General features: G+C 44.3%; 1 protein-coding gene across 1 annotated transcript in view; it reads right to left on the reverse strand.

The window, feature by feature from the left end:
- Nucleotides 1–15,781, reverse strand: part of GRIK3 (glutamate ionotropic receptor kainate type subunit 3) — a 1,024,044-nt gene that overhangs the window by 537,266 nt on the left and 470,997 nt on the right. The gene's annotated exons all lie outside the window — the stretch shown is intronic.

Here is a 15,781-nt window from a genome sequence, read left to right on the forward strand (position 1 = left end):
CCACTGTCCCACGTATCCACAGAACGACCGCCGGTGGCAGATCGTTCTCCCAAGACGTGGAACACTCTTCCCAGCCACCTGCAACAGGCACAGGACCTATTTACCTTCAGGAGGCACCTCAAGACTTGGCTGTTCGATCAGTAGCAGCCCCCCCAATCTGCACCTTGAGACCCTCACGGGTTAGTAGTGCGCTTTACAAATGCTTTGATTAGTTGATTGATTGATTGAAAACTCAGTTAATGGAATCTATGATCTAATGCACAGCCACTCCACATTTGCTTACAAAGACATGTAATAATTGTTATTATAGTCTTCATTACGAGTCTAGCAGTGACAGTCAGACCGCTGGCATAGTGGCGGTCCGACTGCCTCATTACGACTGTGGTGGAGCGGCCACGGTTGGACCACTGACACTTCCAGGTTTCCACCAGTCGGCAGCCTGGTGGTCTCGGCAGTCGTAATACACCAGGGTGGCCCTGCATGCAGCACCGCCCTGGGAATTACGAGTCCCCATTCTGCCAGCCTTTTCATGGTGGTTGAACCACCATGGAAAGGCTGGCGGAATAGGGGTGTCGGGGGCCCCCATGCACAGCCCGTCATGCTTTCACTGCCCGAATTAAGGCTGCTGCACCCTCCTCACCGCCACATTGCCGTCGGATCGATTACGAGCCGGTATCAATGTTAAGACTCTGTTCACCGCAAGGCCTGCAGGCGGAACCACGGTTTTCGGCCACCGGTCCTGCGGTGAACTTGTAATAGGGCTGGCGGTGTTTAGACCACATTGGCAATCTGCAGGCAGTATGAGTTTGGCCTCAGCTGCTCGCCAAACTCATAATGAGGGCCTTTAAGTTTACACTTTTCCTCCAAATTTCCAAAGTAAAAATAAAGTTATATGAAAAATACGCTGCAATGTTGTGCAGATTTGTATTAGTTCTGTAGGTTCATGCTAGAGCTTACAAGCTATAATTCATATAGGATTGCCTTATGGGCTCTTGATCTCTTGTTATAAACTTGATATCTGTATCTGCAGGAATAATTGGCTCCAAATATAATAATTCAACTTTGCAAGGCTGCATAAGCTACTGTAACAGCTCAGTTGTTTAAATTAATTACAATTTTGTATGCAACTGGTTGGGGATAGGTCTAATTCCTGTCAGGTGTGTTAAAGACCCAAAGTATTACCATTTCCACTTTAGCCATTTTAGGTGTTTGCATTAAATGTTCATCGAAATGCAAACATCTAAAATAGCTGTATTATTAGCTATCTTCCTTATATTTTTCTTTCTTTTCTTTTTTATTTTAAATTGATTGTTGCACTGTTATCCTTTTTCATGCTTGTTTTGAAGGCAAACTAATTCATAACCAGTAGCAAGCACCAATTGGTGTGTTTGACATTCAGTTAAGTCCACAATCAAAGGCCCAAATTTTCTAAAAATCATGCAGCACTGCATCAAAATCTGCAGTGCTATGCAGAAAGTCATGGGTAGCTTTCATTTGACAAAGATGGAAAAGTATGTTTGCAAAACGTTTTTGTGTACCTTGGCCTAGGAATACGGGACACATTTCAGCGTTGTGACATTATGGCCCTCACTACAACCCCGGCGGTCCAAGACCGCCAGGGCTGTTTTGGCTGAAGCACCGCCAACAGGCTGGCGGTGCTTCAGAGGGGATTACGACAGTCGCACCGCCGGAGCCGGCGGTTTCCTGCCAAATTTGCCCCGGCAGTGATAATCCGCCAGGGCAGCGCCCAGGGGATTACGAGTCCCCGTACCGCCAGCCTTTTCCTGGCGGTTTGAACCACAAGGAAAAGGCTGGCGGTACGGGGAGTCGCGGGGCATGGCATGGGCAGTGCAGGGGCCCCCTGACAGGGCCCCATGCAGCTTTTCACTGTCTGCTGTGCAGACAGTGAAAAGCGCAATGGGTGCAACTGCACCCCTCGCACAGCCGCAACACCGCCGGCTCCATTTGGTCAAGGTCATAATGAGGGCCTATATTACAAAGTGCAATTCTAATCCACTTGGAGATGTAGATATGCCATCCTAGTGCTGCTAATATGATTTATAGAAAGTTTGTTTATTTCTCTTTTGCAAAGTAAGAATTATCTGATAAGAGTAAGCAGCGCATGCCCCTTTGTTCATTAATTAAGTTGGCCTCCCCCTGAAGCTAGAACTCTGATCATAACGCAATCCTTACAGGCAAGATAAGATTCCATGTGTGAAAGAAATGGAGAAATGGGAAAACAGCAAAGTGGCCATCAGTCACACAAAGAGAGGCATGTTGATCTGACCTCTGCACTCTAATTCCACAGATCTGATCTCTAGTGATGAGCCCATGATAAATGTTTGGCTTCAAGCTGCTGTGGTTCTTTGCAGCCATGGAGTTTCAAAATATGAATGACAAGGTCCAGAGGAGGTTTCTCTTTGAAGTGGAGAGGCGTACTTGATCAGAAAAGGCAAGCCTATGGATGAGTTGGGGAGCACTGGGAGTCAGCAAGCCTGAGATTCTCCAGCACCCACCATCTTGAAACAGGATTTGCTGGAAGAGCTTTGTTTGGCTGTAATGTTGGGAGGGTACTGAAAATTGAAATGGAAAAATAATGTAATCATAGCCAGGAAGGCACACATTTTTATATTAACGATTGTTACTTGACAGTAGCATGGCCACCCCTTGGATGAGGAACACTACTTGGAATTTTGGGAAGGATGCAGAAACTCACAAGGAATCTTGGAAAAAAGAAAACAGACCGCTTCTTTGGAGGTGACCTCCATTCATATAGTCAAAGTAAACGTCTTCTGATTCTTTTAGGTCGAGTGCGCAAGTGCTCTGATGTGTTCCAATCTATTTGTGAGCTTCTTAGCATGCCCACCACAATCTCATCACTATCACTCGTTCATGGGCATGCCTTTCAAAAATCCTTCGTTCTGATTGGTAAATGCTTTATGTTTGTCCTTCCTTAGGGCAGTTTTGTTACCACCTTGGCCACTGACCCTCCTTTTGTGTCTCTCCTTCGCGCTGATAGCAGCCATGGTGCTTTGAATCGGCTAACTTAAGTCAACTGTTATATTTTTCATATTTATGTGGCAAGAAAAGTCCAGTTATGAATTTACAATGCTAGTAGCTCTAACTTGAACAGATGCAAGACCCATTGAATTGCAAATATGTGTTCCTTTTGTGTCTTTCCGTCGTGCTCACAGTGGCCATGGCACTTTGAATTGGCTTTACGTCAACAGTTTTACTTTTCATTTTCAATTTAGGTGGCAAGAAAAGTCCAGTTACGAATTTACAACACTAATAGCTCTAGCTCGAGCAAACACGAGACCCGTTGCATTGCAAATGCTCATATCTCTTAGCTTGCACTGGACTCTATTCTGAGAACTGGTAGCACCAATTCCGTGAATTTCCTCTAGGACCATTTAGGACTCTTTTCAGCAAGAATGAAGTGGGGGCCATGGAGACCCCCTTGAAAGTTTCTATAGTCTGATCGATTGAGAAATCCCGCAGCTCCCCTTCACAGAAATAAGTGGGCACCACCCAGAAAGGTGGCCAACTTTGCCCTTGACCTCTTAGCTTCTTTTAGGGTGAAGGGCTTGCTAACCTCACAGCATAAGTCTGCCTCCAGTGACACCGTTTTATACGACTCTATTGAGACTATATTTAAAAGTGGATATTTTCTTTTACAGATTTTAGATCCTCATGACCTGGACAGATAGTTGTTCATTTTGTGTTTTTTTTATCTTTAGAATTACGTTTTGTACTAACTCCCCTGGGACCACTTCCCCTTTCGGAATCATATTGGCAGCCTCGGGACCGGGGGTGTAAGCAATGTTCCAGGGACTGCCTGCTCCTCCTGATGTCTTCCAGGCGAAACATTTTTAGTTTCTTGAAGCATCACTGTTTCATTTAAAGAATATGAGCTGCATTACAAAATACACGGACATGTTTCCCATATAGGAATGAAACCACAGGAATGGTGTTCTTCAGTCCTTGCCAGCCACCAACTCTATGTTTGTAGAAAATCACAAATTGTGAACTTCCTAATCAATATTTATTAGGCAGATTGTTCTGTGACCACTTGCGAATGGTGGTTTTGTGACATGAACTATTAGTATGGAGGTGGTGCCACAAAACAAGTGTCCAGTAGCAAAACATTGGTGCATCTTTTGCCACAATGTTTGCAAACATACTCTTAGTACATCTGGCCCTATCTTTCTAGATGTTTCTCCAGGCATCTTCGAGTTGTTTACAAGAGAATCCATCCATGCTGAGAGAAAAGTCTGTAAGAGGCACGACAATGATGATTGCTTCTTTGTGTCTTAATTTTTGGATCATTTATTTTCTGCTGGACTGCATTCTGCTGGACTCCTGCTCTGCTGTGCTGACCTATTGCCTACTGCCCTCTTGCTTGGATGAGAAGCACTGGACCTGCATCTCTCTTAAACCCACAATCCAGAGTGACTGCAAAGGCTATTTGGCTCACCACCTAATATGAAGTCATAGATACATAACAGACTTCCAGCAACCCTGCTTCTTCACCTAGACTCTGCTATATGTTCGCTTACCCTGCAAAGTGATGCAAACCCAGTCCTGGACCCTTCAAAGTGAGCCAAAGGTGCTTTGCCTTCTGTGGACTCAATGGAATAAATACATCCTCAGCTGTGTGGTGCAATCCCAGTCAGAACCAATGCATCAACACAGCTGCGTTGATTGAACCCGTTGTACAAGCCACATCGTGTGACTGAGGCATCACCTTCAGAATTCCTGCTGTGCAATGCTTCGCCAGAGCAGATGCTTGCATTTCTCATCAACAGCAGCCTCGACGATGATGCCGAAACTCTGCATCGCAGCTTCTCCACTCGGAACCAACACATTACCTCAACTGCGCAACACATCCCTGACACTGGCCATCCCATCACAAGCCCCATTGAGAAAATCCTCAATGTTGATACAACAGTACTTCACACCGCAGCCTCACCACATCTCAGAACCAGCGCATCACCTCGGCTGCTTGACAAATATTTACGCGGATCAACATAACATCCTTGAAACCACAAATCAAGGCACTTTTGTTCAGCAGATCTAACAAGGTCCCTTCAGCTGGCCTGCACTCCATCACTGTCAGCCTGGGCTTGTGAATTTGTGCTGGTCCAAAGTGACCAGATATCCACTGTAGGTTCTTCACGTTTTTTGGGTATTTTACTTAAAAACTTTTAAATTCAATATCTCTGGTTCTACTAAATGTTTTTGGGCATTTTGGTCGTGTTTCGTTTATTACATTTGGATTCATTTTTCTAACCTGGTTAGGGGTCTTTTTGAATAGTGTTTTATTCTTTGAAGTGTTGCACAAATACTTTACACATTGCCTCTAAGCTAAGCCTGACTGCTCTGGGCCAGATACCAGAAGGTGAGCACAGGTTTATTTGGGGTTTGTTTCTCCCTTACTCTGACTAGGATTGTGGTTGCTGCCTGACCAGGATTCACATCCTAGTCAACCACTAACCCAATTTCTAACAGTTGTGTACACAATAATGCACATTTAACTATCAGTATATCTGGCAACTCTCAGGAAATTGTGTGAAATTATCAGAAGGCCCTTAGTCCTACATTATTGTTATTACACCTCATCGTAGTAAATAACACATTAAAGAATGATATGTTGGGCCTGCCTCATAATTAATTAATTTGCAATTACCTAACATTAGGTGAATACCTTATGACACAGCTGCAAAGCACAGCAGTCCTTCTTTCTGGCACAGCATTCTCAGGTCCAGAAGTGTACTGAAGTGGTGGCATCTGAGGTTCAATATTTTTACCCAGTGGTGCCATTGAAGTGAGGGAGCAACTTCTAAAGACATTTGCCTTTGAAGTGCACAGATATCCTGCCCTATCTGCCCTGGCTCCAGACTAAGTACAGAGGGTATGCAACCCTTTGTCTGGGGACAAGGCACAGCCTATTCAGGTGCAAGTGAGACTGTTTCCAGCCCCTTTTTCCCATCCTGCCAGTGATGGCCCATTGAATGACACGTAAATCCCCACTGTGTGTGCCTTTCTAGGGAGAATACACAAAGTCCACTGCCAACTACACCCAGGCATGTGACCAGAGGCAGGCTGCAGGCACCAAGTGGTTAAGGCAAGAAAATGCCAACTTTCTAAAAGTGGCATTTTCAAAATTGCAATTTTAAATCCTATTTCACCATATGTTTGAGCTTTAAATTGTGATTCCAGAGACATCAGACTTGAAAGTCTATCTCTTCACAATTACAAGTTGCACTAAGAAAATGGAATAAGGTAGCTCCAATGTTATCCTATGGTAGAGATATGCCTTGCAGTAGTGAAAAACAAACTTGAGAGCTTTTCACTAGCCGGATATGTAAAACTTAAAAGTATATGTCCTGCATTTTAAATCCATGGCACGTTGCCCTTTGGGCTGTCCAGGACCTGCCCTAGGGGTGTCTTATGGGTATAAAAAGGGATTGTTTGGGCCTGGCAAAAGGTTTATTTTTTCTGGGTCAACTTAGCAATTTAAAACTACAATCATCGTCTCTCCAATGACTGGCCTGAGGCATGGTTAGAGGGATACTTAATTGTGTGGCACACTCAGTGCTGCAGATCCACTAGTAGTATTTAATTTACAGGCCCTAGGTACATGTAATACTAGGAACTTATAAGTAAATTAAGTATCTCGATTGGGAATATGCCAATATTACTATGTTTAGAAGACAGAGCACAAGCACCTAGGCACTTATTAGCAATGGAAAAGTGTGCAGAGTCCTAATACCAGCAAAAACAAGTTCAGCAAAAATTGGAGGATGAAGGAAAAATGTGGGGGTGAATATGCATCAAGGCCCATTTTCCAACAGAACAAAGTACAACACGGTCTTTGTTGCACTTAGGTCTACTAAACTTGTTCTCCTCAAAAACCACAAATCAAACAAAGATACCCTCTTGTAAACGTTTTATGTCTAAATTGGAGTTCACTTTCTTTGCTCACTATTTTTTGTACTAAAACCATCTGTTTTAGCCAACCAAAACGAGAAAATAAACCCCAATGCAGAGTTTGAGGATCACCCTGCTCTTTGAGACCAGTGTTTTTGTTTATTTTTTAATGCTGCGAATTAAATAATGACTGTTCCATCACATTCTTATGTAGTTCACACTACCAACTGAACAATCTCCAGGCACTTATGGTAGGTCAATAGCATGCCAATCTTAGTAATGTTCATTTCATTAGCTTTGAATTGTAGAACAACTGAACAGATCCATTGTAATTAGAATCCAACAATTCAGTTTACAGACAACTGTCTGAAGCCATTGTTTTTACCTCTCCTTTTTCATATTGACTAGACGTGATCAGTGGTGCCCCCTCCACGAGAGAGGAAGAGCATTGCCCTGCTAAAAAAATGCCCCTAAAAATGCCACTAGAACTCAAAAATAAAATGGTAATAACGTTTTTTATTACCATTTTATTTTTCAGCACCCCATCCTCAACCGAGTGTCAGGACGGGGCGGGGCACTGCTGCTTAGTGACAGCACCAGGGAGCTGTGCTCTTTAGTTTAAAGAGCGCATGTCCCCTTTGGCCAGCTGTTTTGCAATGGCTAGCGTGACATGCACACATTAAACTTCTCTAACCTAGCTGTCTTAAGATAGCTGGGTTGGAGCAAGCACAGGCCTCCAGTGCTATTGTGAGCACTGAGAGAGGTTGCTCCCATCAATCTTGATGCCTCTTCCATGCTGGTAACCAGCATGAAAGCAGCATCAGGATTTGTTAGTTTTGTTTCCTGGTCCACATGGCCACGTTGGAGCTTCCAGAAGCAGGAGAGGAGGACAACATGAGGACAGGAAGACGCCGTTTCTTTTTTTTTTATTATTATTACCCCACCCCCACCCTCCGGTCATAAATACAGGCCAGCGCCCACTGGACAAGATAAACGTTGGTGATTCTACACTAGTTTTGATACTCAAGATTAAAAACTTTAGTCCATATTGTGGGGTTGTTGGAGTCGGACAAATATAGAGGTGCCTTGTCATATAATGTCCATCACATATCACAGCCCCAGATGTCTAAAATGAAATCTTACTTATCAAACCAAGATTCAAGTGAGAATGACATTTGTGGGAGAATGAAATGAATTTGTGAACTCATCTTGCATTAGAGAGTTTACAATACACTAAAACTTACAAATGTATGGTTTACACTGTTGAAGGCCTATCGGTGCTCAGATAATTTCTTGTAGAATATTGTGTCCTGCTAAGAGAGTTGGCTTTCTACATGTGAAGTGTATTCTACAAAGAGTTCTACAAAGGCATTAAATACACTCATGATAAGGGCACAATGTTAAGCTAGAAAACACATCTTCCTTCTCTAAGACCCACTATTATGACAACAACAATACCATCACAATAGACCATACTATAATATACTACAGAGTACCATAGCACACCATCTATCACCAAAATTATCACATCACACAACCCCATCTACGTTCATCACATCACTCAACAACCCACCATATCAACCAACATCACAACATAATATTCCACTAAACAATACCTACCACATCATTACACCCTATTTCACACGACCATTTAGCACATTTCACAGACCACATCACACAGTATACATTAATGCACACCAACATTGCTTCTCACCATGCTACAACACAACATACGACTTCACAGCTTAAACCACCATACCAATCCACCAAACACCACACAAGAAACCTTACAAAATAATACTATTGAACAAAGTACAACAATGTTGCACAATACCACACATACCTTATTAAAACACATATCACAGACTTTCCTATAACACTTTGCACTTCATCACACCTCACTAAACCTTATCCTGTGGCAACATATCTCCCTGCACTACACATTCTAAACTATAGAGCACATCACTCTTCATCATACACTACCATATCATACACCAGCTCACAGTGCCACAGCATATCATAATGCATCTCATCCCACTATATGACTCACACCACATCACACTCACTGCACAACAGCAGATCACACAGTGCTCACATAGCACAATACCTCATTCAGCCATTTGACTACACCACACACTACACCAGACTTTACTAAATAACAATTAACACACTTTTGTAGAAAACCCTTCCTTTTATTCCCTAGCATACTCATTTCAACATTTTAAGGAACTTAGGGATCCAACCTTCATTATGCCAATGAACTCAGACTTCAGTAGCTTCCCATTCAAACAAGCACTGATAAAGGCACAACCTTTTGGCTTTGCCAATGCTTGTACCAATTAAGGAAAAAATGTGTGCTGCAATATTGGCATGTGCCACACAAAACCAGAAAAAAGTGAAGCTATGAATCAGAGTCGGCTCCTCCACGAGAGCGGAGGAGCATCACCCCACTAACTAACTAACTAAAGTTTATTTATTACCATTTCATTTTTCAGCACCCCGTCCTGAACGGAGTGTCAGGAAGGGGTGGGGCAATTGCTGCCGAGTGGCAGCAGGGAGGTCTGCACTTTAGTTTAAAGTGCGCATGTCCCTTTGACCGGCTGTCTTGCGACAGTCAGCCTGACATGCACACTTTAAACTTCTCTATCCCAGCTGTCTTAAGACAGCTGAGTTAGAGAAAGTTCAGGCCTCCAACTCTCTTAAGAGTGCTGAAAGAGGGCACTCCTTCCAATCCTGATGCTTCTCTCATGCTGTTTAAGGATAGCAGCACCAGGATTGGTTAGTACACTTCCCTGGGTCCACAATGGAGATTCCAGGACAGATGATGTCATGAGTTAAGTCCCTTTTTTAAAGTTATCATTATTGTGCCCTCTCACGCTCCCCCCCACTATAAAAACAAGCCAGACGCCCCTGCTATGAATACAGAAAAAGTGATGAATAGTCCAAGCGCTCTCCTGCTGGTTGCCTTAAATGCACTTGGCACATGCATTTCACATGCTCCGTGCTTCAAGCACACAGCTTTTATTGCACAAAAATTGTGAAACAGTACATATGAGCTTCTAACATGATACTGATGCCATTGACTTCGTTTCAGTTACCCCTGCCCTCCCTTTGCACTCTTATTCCTGCACTGTAGAAGGCTGACACACATGTCTTTATGAAAAACAAGGACACATGAGAGAAACCACAGACTGGCAGCATTGAACAACAGCATGTGTGCTGCAAACAAAGTCTGTCTCCTTCAGAGCTGAGGTGTTCACTGTTTCTCATGTAAATGTTATCATGTGCTCTATAAGACAGAATTGCAAAGGTTTAAAACTTGCAGAATTGTATGGAGACTAGACACGCAGAATTAGCTAAAAATGTAATGAGAATATGCTGATTTCCAAAAGAAGAGTACTTCTGTATTGTGCACTATTTTCTCACGCACAAATTCCCCGAGAATGCATTTTCCACTATGGAAATATTGCAAATTGCAACAGAACACAAACAGCAGTGTGAACAGCCATTCACGCTAGCTAACTGTGCACTTGGAGTAGGATTTTCCACCAATTTACTCCTGCCATTTAGCCATAGTTAAGTAGCGCAAAATGAAACCTTGCATCCAAAATAGAAACAAGGATGCATTTTGCACTAACTAAGTAGCTCAAAATGCAACTGATCATGAACAGCAGTGAGAGCAGCCACTCGCACTCGCTAAATATGCTCTTGCAGTACGACTTATTTCTCCAAAATATTCTTAATTACACTAGCCAGTGTAATCCCATTATTATCAGTAATTTTGAATCCAAATGTAACACAGAAGTACCAAAATTACTCAGATTACTCCGGCATCATTAAAATATTTCTAAGCCTAGTTAAAGCACAAATGTCTTCAACGCCTCCCTAAAATATACCTAAGGTCACAGGATAAATTAATGAACTGCTTTGAACCACATCTTCCAAACTCAATGACAATAGTTTACCATCATAACAACTGCAGGATTGTGCTATACAAAAAAGTACCTGAATCTGAGCAGCGGAAGGACGTTTATAAAGAACTTAATCAGTCTTTGGCCCATGATCCAATGAAGGGACAAACACATGAAGGGAAAGTAAAACCGGCATGAGCTGACCAATAAAACAAAATAAATGAGAATGAAGATTAAGCTAACCAATAGTAAATATTGGACGGGCTCTAAGCAATTTTTAGTTCTTTTTCTTTAGGAAGCAAAATCTCGCACCACATGTGCTTTCTTAGGCAGGATCTAAAAACACTTCATAGCAAAAGCCCATCATTCATTCAGTGGATATTCAACTGGCAGAAATGTGCATGTGTGTGTTACAAATGGAGTTTCTAGTTGGCAGTCAGTTTAAACCCTATCAAAATAGGGACCCTCACTCTAGTCATGGTAAGGAAGATACACAGCTCAGATAAACCCTGCTCACCCCTTGGTAGCTTGGCACAAGCAGTCAGGCTTATCTCAGAGGCAATGAGTAACATGTTTTTCCACACACACAGTAACACAGTGAAAATACCACAAAAGGTACTCAACACCAGTTTTCAAAAGTAGCCAATATTTATATGAGTACAACAAGACTAATATGACACAAATTCAACATACAGAAATAAAGTTATCACTTTTTAAAGGTTTAAAAGACTTTAGTCCTGAGAAAACAGTAGTTGTATCCTTATAACACACAGTACCGTGGAGCGTCAAAAACAAAGATGATGTGGGCCACAAAGGAGGTGATGCATCGGAAAAGCCAGTGATGTGTTGATTATTTTCACGCTGGACAGGCGATGTGTGGATTCTTTTCCCATCTGGCTGGCGATGCGTTGATTCTTTTCCCGCCTGGCTGGCGATGCGTGGTTTCTTGTGTGTCGATTCCTGGTTGTGGAGCAGCGTCGATGTACAGAAATGATGCCCAGGGATGATGAGTGGAAAATCCAGATGCACAACAAAGAAGAAACTGCGCTGAGCTGGCGATGCGTCGATTTCACCGGCACTGCGTAGAATTTTCTGCCGCTCAGCTCCAGTACATGGATTTTCTCTCAGGTTTTACCAGCTTCTCCTTCCAAAGGCACAGAGGCTGGATGTAGCATTATTATGACCTCCTTGACAGGGCTGACCTCAATGAAGCAGCCCTGAAACTTCATTTGGACCTAGGCCTGCCAAGCTAAATTTGACTCTTTCAAACAGACCATGTGCACCACACTGATGCTTCGGGCACCTGATTATTCTCAGAAGTTCCTCGTTCTGAGGTACTCCTCCAAGCACATCATCAGGACAGTCCTCTTTCAGCTGAACAATGAAAGGCATTGACCAGCCGGTCGCATTCATCTCCCGGTAGCTGCTCCCTAGGGAAACAGAGAAGCCTTTGCAGTAGTCTTGGCCTCAAGAAGTTGAGACGTATCTGTTTGGTACTCACTTTTTTGGTCCAAACAGACTAAGACCCCTCAAGTGGCTGATGCAGATGAGGGCTGAGAGCCCAAAGCAGTTGAGGTGGTCCATATCCTTACAGGGAATAGACTTTAGGGCAGAGCACCACTCGGGCAAACCACTCCAAAACGGATGGTCTAACTAGGATTTTCCATCTTAGTGAGGAGGACTACCTAGATACTGGTTAGAACACCCCCACACACTTTCAGCTGGGGGAGACACATGTTAGACCTGACACAAGGAGGTAGCCGTTCACCAAGATTTTTTGCTTTTCTCTAGGAGGCTTTGCTGGTTCTTACAAGGGGCCCATTGGCCCTCAACACTTTCCCACTGTACGTACAGTGTGAAAGTGCCGGCGCCATCCTTCTATCCACCTAGAAGTGGCAATAGGCCAGGTGTGCATACTGGCACACAAGTGGTTTCCTATATTGATACTGGATCTACATCAATTGACAGGGTGTGCACACTTGCACACGGGTATTCTAATATAGGAGCTGAGTCCGACAGCACAGGTCAGTATAGGCACACTTGCCCCCTTATGGTGGCTTTAACCTAAGTGTCCAACCTGCCTCTTCCTGTGTGTGCACCAGGGCACATGTGCCCAGGGAATGCGGAGGATCCACGCATGTTTGCATTGCCCAAGAGAGTTGCTCTGCCAATAAGTGACATGGGAAAAAGAGTCCTATTAGGATTACAGAAGAGCAGCCTCATGATGTTTAGTATAATTCGATTCAGAATGACAAACCCCTTCTGAGGGTAGAGGTTTTGTTATTAATGTCATAGAACTGCCACTTCTAGGAAGTAGGCATTCCTAGGTTCTAAAATGCTTTGTGTGTCCTGTCAATTCAGCTTCATTCCACTGGTAGTGGGGGAAGAGCACATCTGTGCATTCCCCAAGCAATAGCCATAAAACTTGGGCATCCAGAATGACTGACCTCTGCCATTTGAGTCCTAGGATAGATTGACTGGAGGAGAGGTTTCTGACACTTGGCCTCTTGGATCCAAGCATGACCCTACTAAAGATAAAGATCTACAGTCTCTGGCCTCTGGAAGGCAGGGAGAAATCTGTGGTTCAAAGGAGAACCCTTTGGACCACCCTGAACTTCAAGGCCCACTTTAGTATAACTATGGTTACTACCCATCAACAAAGGAGAGTTGCATCTATGGCAATGCGAGACCAGTACTGCTGGACCACATGGTGTGCACGGCCAGGGCAATCTGTTGTGCACAGGAGAATAACTGTCTGAGGAAGGGATCTGTGCACCCTTCCTGTATTGTGGCTGGCGTGAGTCAGCTGCTTGCTGCTGTGTAGTAACCCAAAGTGTGTTCTCTGGAGGCAAGCTGGACTGCCCCCTGTTCTCCAAGGATGGCTCAGGGACCTCAAAGACCTCCTGCAAGGGACGTAGCTCTTCTGCTGGTATAATCTGGAGAGTGTTACCCTCTTCTGCACCTGTATCATATGCTGGAGTCCATCTGGCAGCAGTGAAATGAGCATGGACTTAGTATTGTGCCTGGAGGTCAGAAGTGCTTAGTGTGGAGGTTGCCAAGTACTGCCAGCACTTCAGGTGAGTGACCCTTCATTGTGGGGACCACTGCATGCTGAAATGTCAAGTGGTGTGAAAGGGATCACCAGATGTGGGACCCTGCAAGGCCCGCTGTTGTTGAGTGTGTTGCATTTCTTTTGTTTGACCCTCGGCTGCACGCACATTGTGTGCTGTGCCCCATTCATAGGTGTTGACCCTCAGAGGTGGGGGTGCAACCGGAGTTGTGCTACCCTCTGCCTCGTATTGGCAAAGTTCAATTTGTGTCAAAGTGCTAGATCAGGAAATCTGGTGCGACTGCAGTCATTGCATACCAGATGTATTGCCTCATTCCAGGGAGGTATGGAAATGAAGTTCCTTGTGTGACCAGATTGTCTAGACCAACTCAAGTCATCAAGCGATGGAAATAGTGCCTTATTCCAGAGGGGTGTGGGATTTACGTTCTCCATGGGAGCGCCTGGGATTTACTTGTGCGGTTCAAGTCATCACGCACCAGAGTAGTGTCTCTTTCCGAGATTCCACATTGGGAATTGTCTTTGTAGTAATCATATGGTCGGGGGCAACTCAGGTCATCGGGCCACTGATGTTGTGCCTCATTTTTGTGGTGGTACAACACTGAGCACTTTTCACGTGGGATCGTAACCATCTGTTGCAACTCAGGTATTTTTACACCAGAAGTGGAGCCTTCATGTACAGTTGGTGCAGACCTAGTAACTCTTCGTGTGCAACCAGAATCATCGAGGGTGACTCAAGTCAACATGCCCTGAAAGTGCACCGCCGTTCCAGAGGTGCTGAAGCTGATAACTATTTTGTAACATTGGATTGTTGGGCTTGGCTGGGAACAGCGGTGACTAGCGGGCGGCCCCAGTGACCCTCCCCATGTGTGTTGCACACCTCTGAGTGAACCTCCTTCTGGGAGCCCAATCGTCTTCTTGCTAATTGTTGCCACATCAGCTGTTGTCTTTCCTTCCATCCCCCCACCTTGTCCCCAGGATCATGCAAAGTGTGACTTTGAATACGATCAGCCTCGTATCCAGGGGAAGGTTGACTCAATCTTTGGTTCATGGTGGGGGAATAGCTGAAGCTGGTTGGTGGGTGGAGGGTGGTTTGGGTCCCAGGGTACCTGCAGACACACTGGAATCCACTAGCCGGATATCAGGGCACTGCATTAGGTGCCAGAAGCGAGTGCATATGTGTGTGTGTGTGTGCATAAGCCGACTGATACCCATGCACCGCACAGCAGTGAAGAGTGGATGTGCTGGTGAATATGAGGGGCAGCACGTGGTGTTGCTGGTCACATTCCTCTGCCAGTAAATCCGTGAGTTTGGCATTATGATTTCCTACCGTCCTAGGCTGCAGTGCTATGTAAAAGTGTTCCAAATCTTGTATGTACTTATTGCTGCCACCATTGGGAATCAGGGTGCACCCTAAATTTAGGTGTTATATTGAAGTTGTTAAACTCTAGGGTGGGTCTTGTGCTGGCAACGTTTGGCACCGTGCAGGGAGGCAAAGTATTGTTTACTCACTTGTACATACTGTTGTTGGTGTTACACACAGTTGGACCTAATATTGTGAATTCTATCACTAAAAGTGATTTATGCCCTTATTTACATGATACTCATGCTGTGTTGACAATGTGTATTTTGAATAAAAAATTTTTATAACCACAGTGTTTGAAGTCTCATTTGTGCTGCTCAGCGAGGTTGTGGTTGGGAAGTGCTGTGCCATTGCTTTACACACTGACACTGTGATAAGCCTAACTGCTCTGTGCCAAGCTCCCCAAGGGTGAGTGCAGGTTATACAGCCAGTCATATCACCCACCCCTGATGGGAGTGTCAGGTTCTGCCTGGCTAGGGCCTTACCTCAGCCAAACAGAACATGCTG

The sequence above is a fragment of the Pleurodeles waltl genome, chromosome 3_1 (assembly GCF_031143425.1).
Source record: "Pleurodeles waltl isolate 20211129_DDA chromosome 3_1, aPleWal1.hap1.20221129, whole genome shotgun sequence".
NCBI lineage: Eukaryota > Metazoa > Chordata > Amphibia > Caudata > Salamandridae > Pleurodeles > Pleurodeles waltl.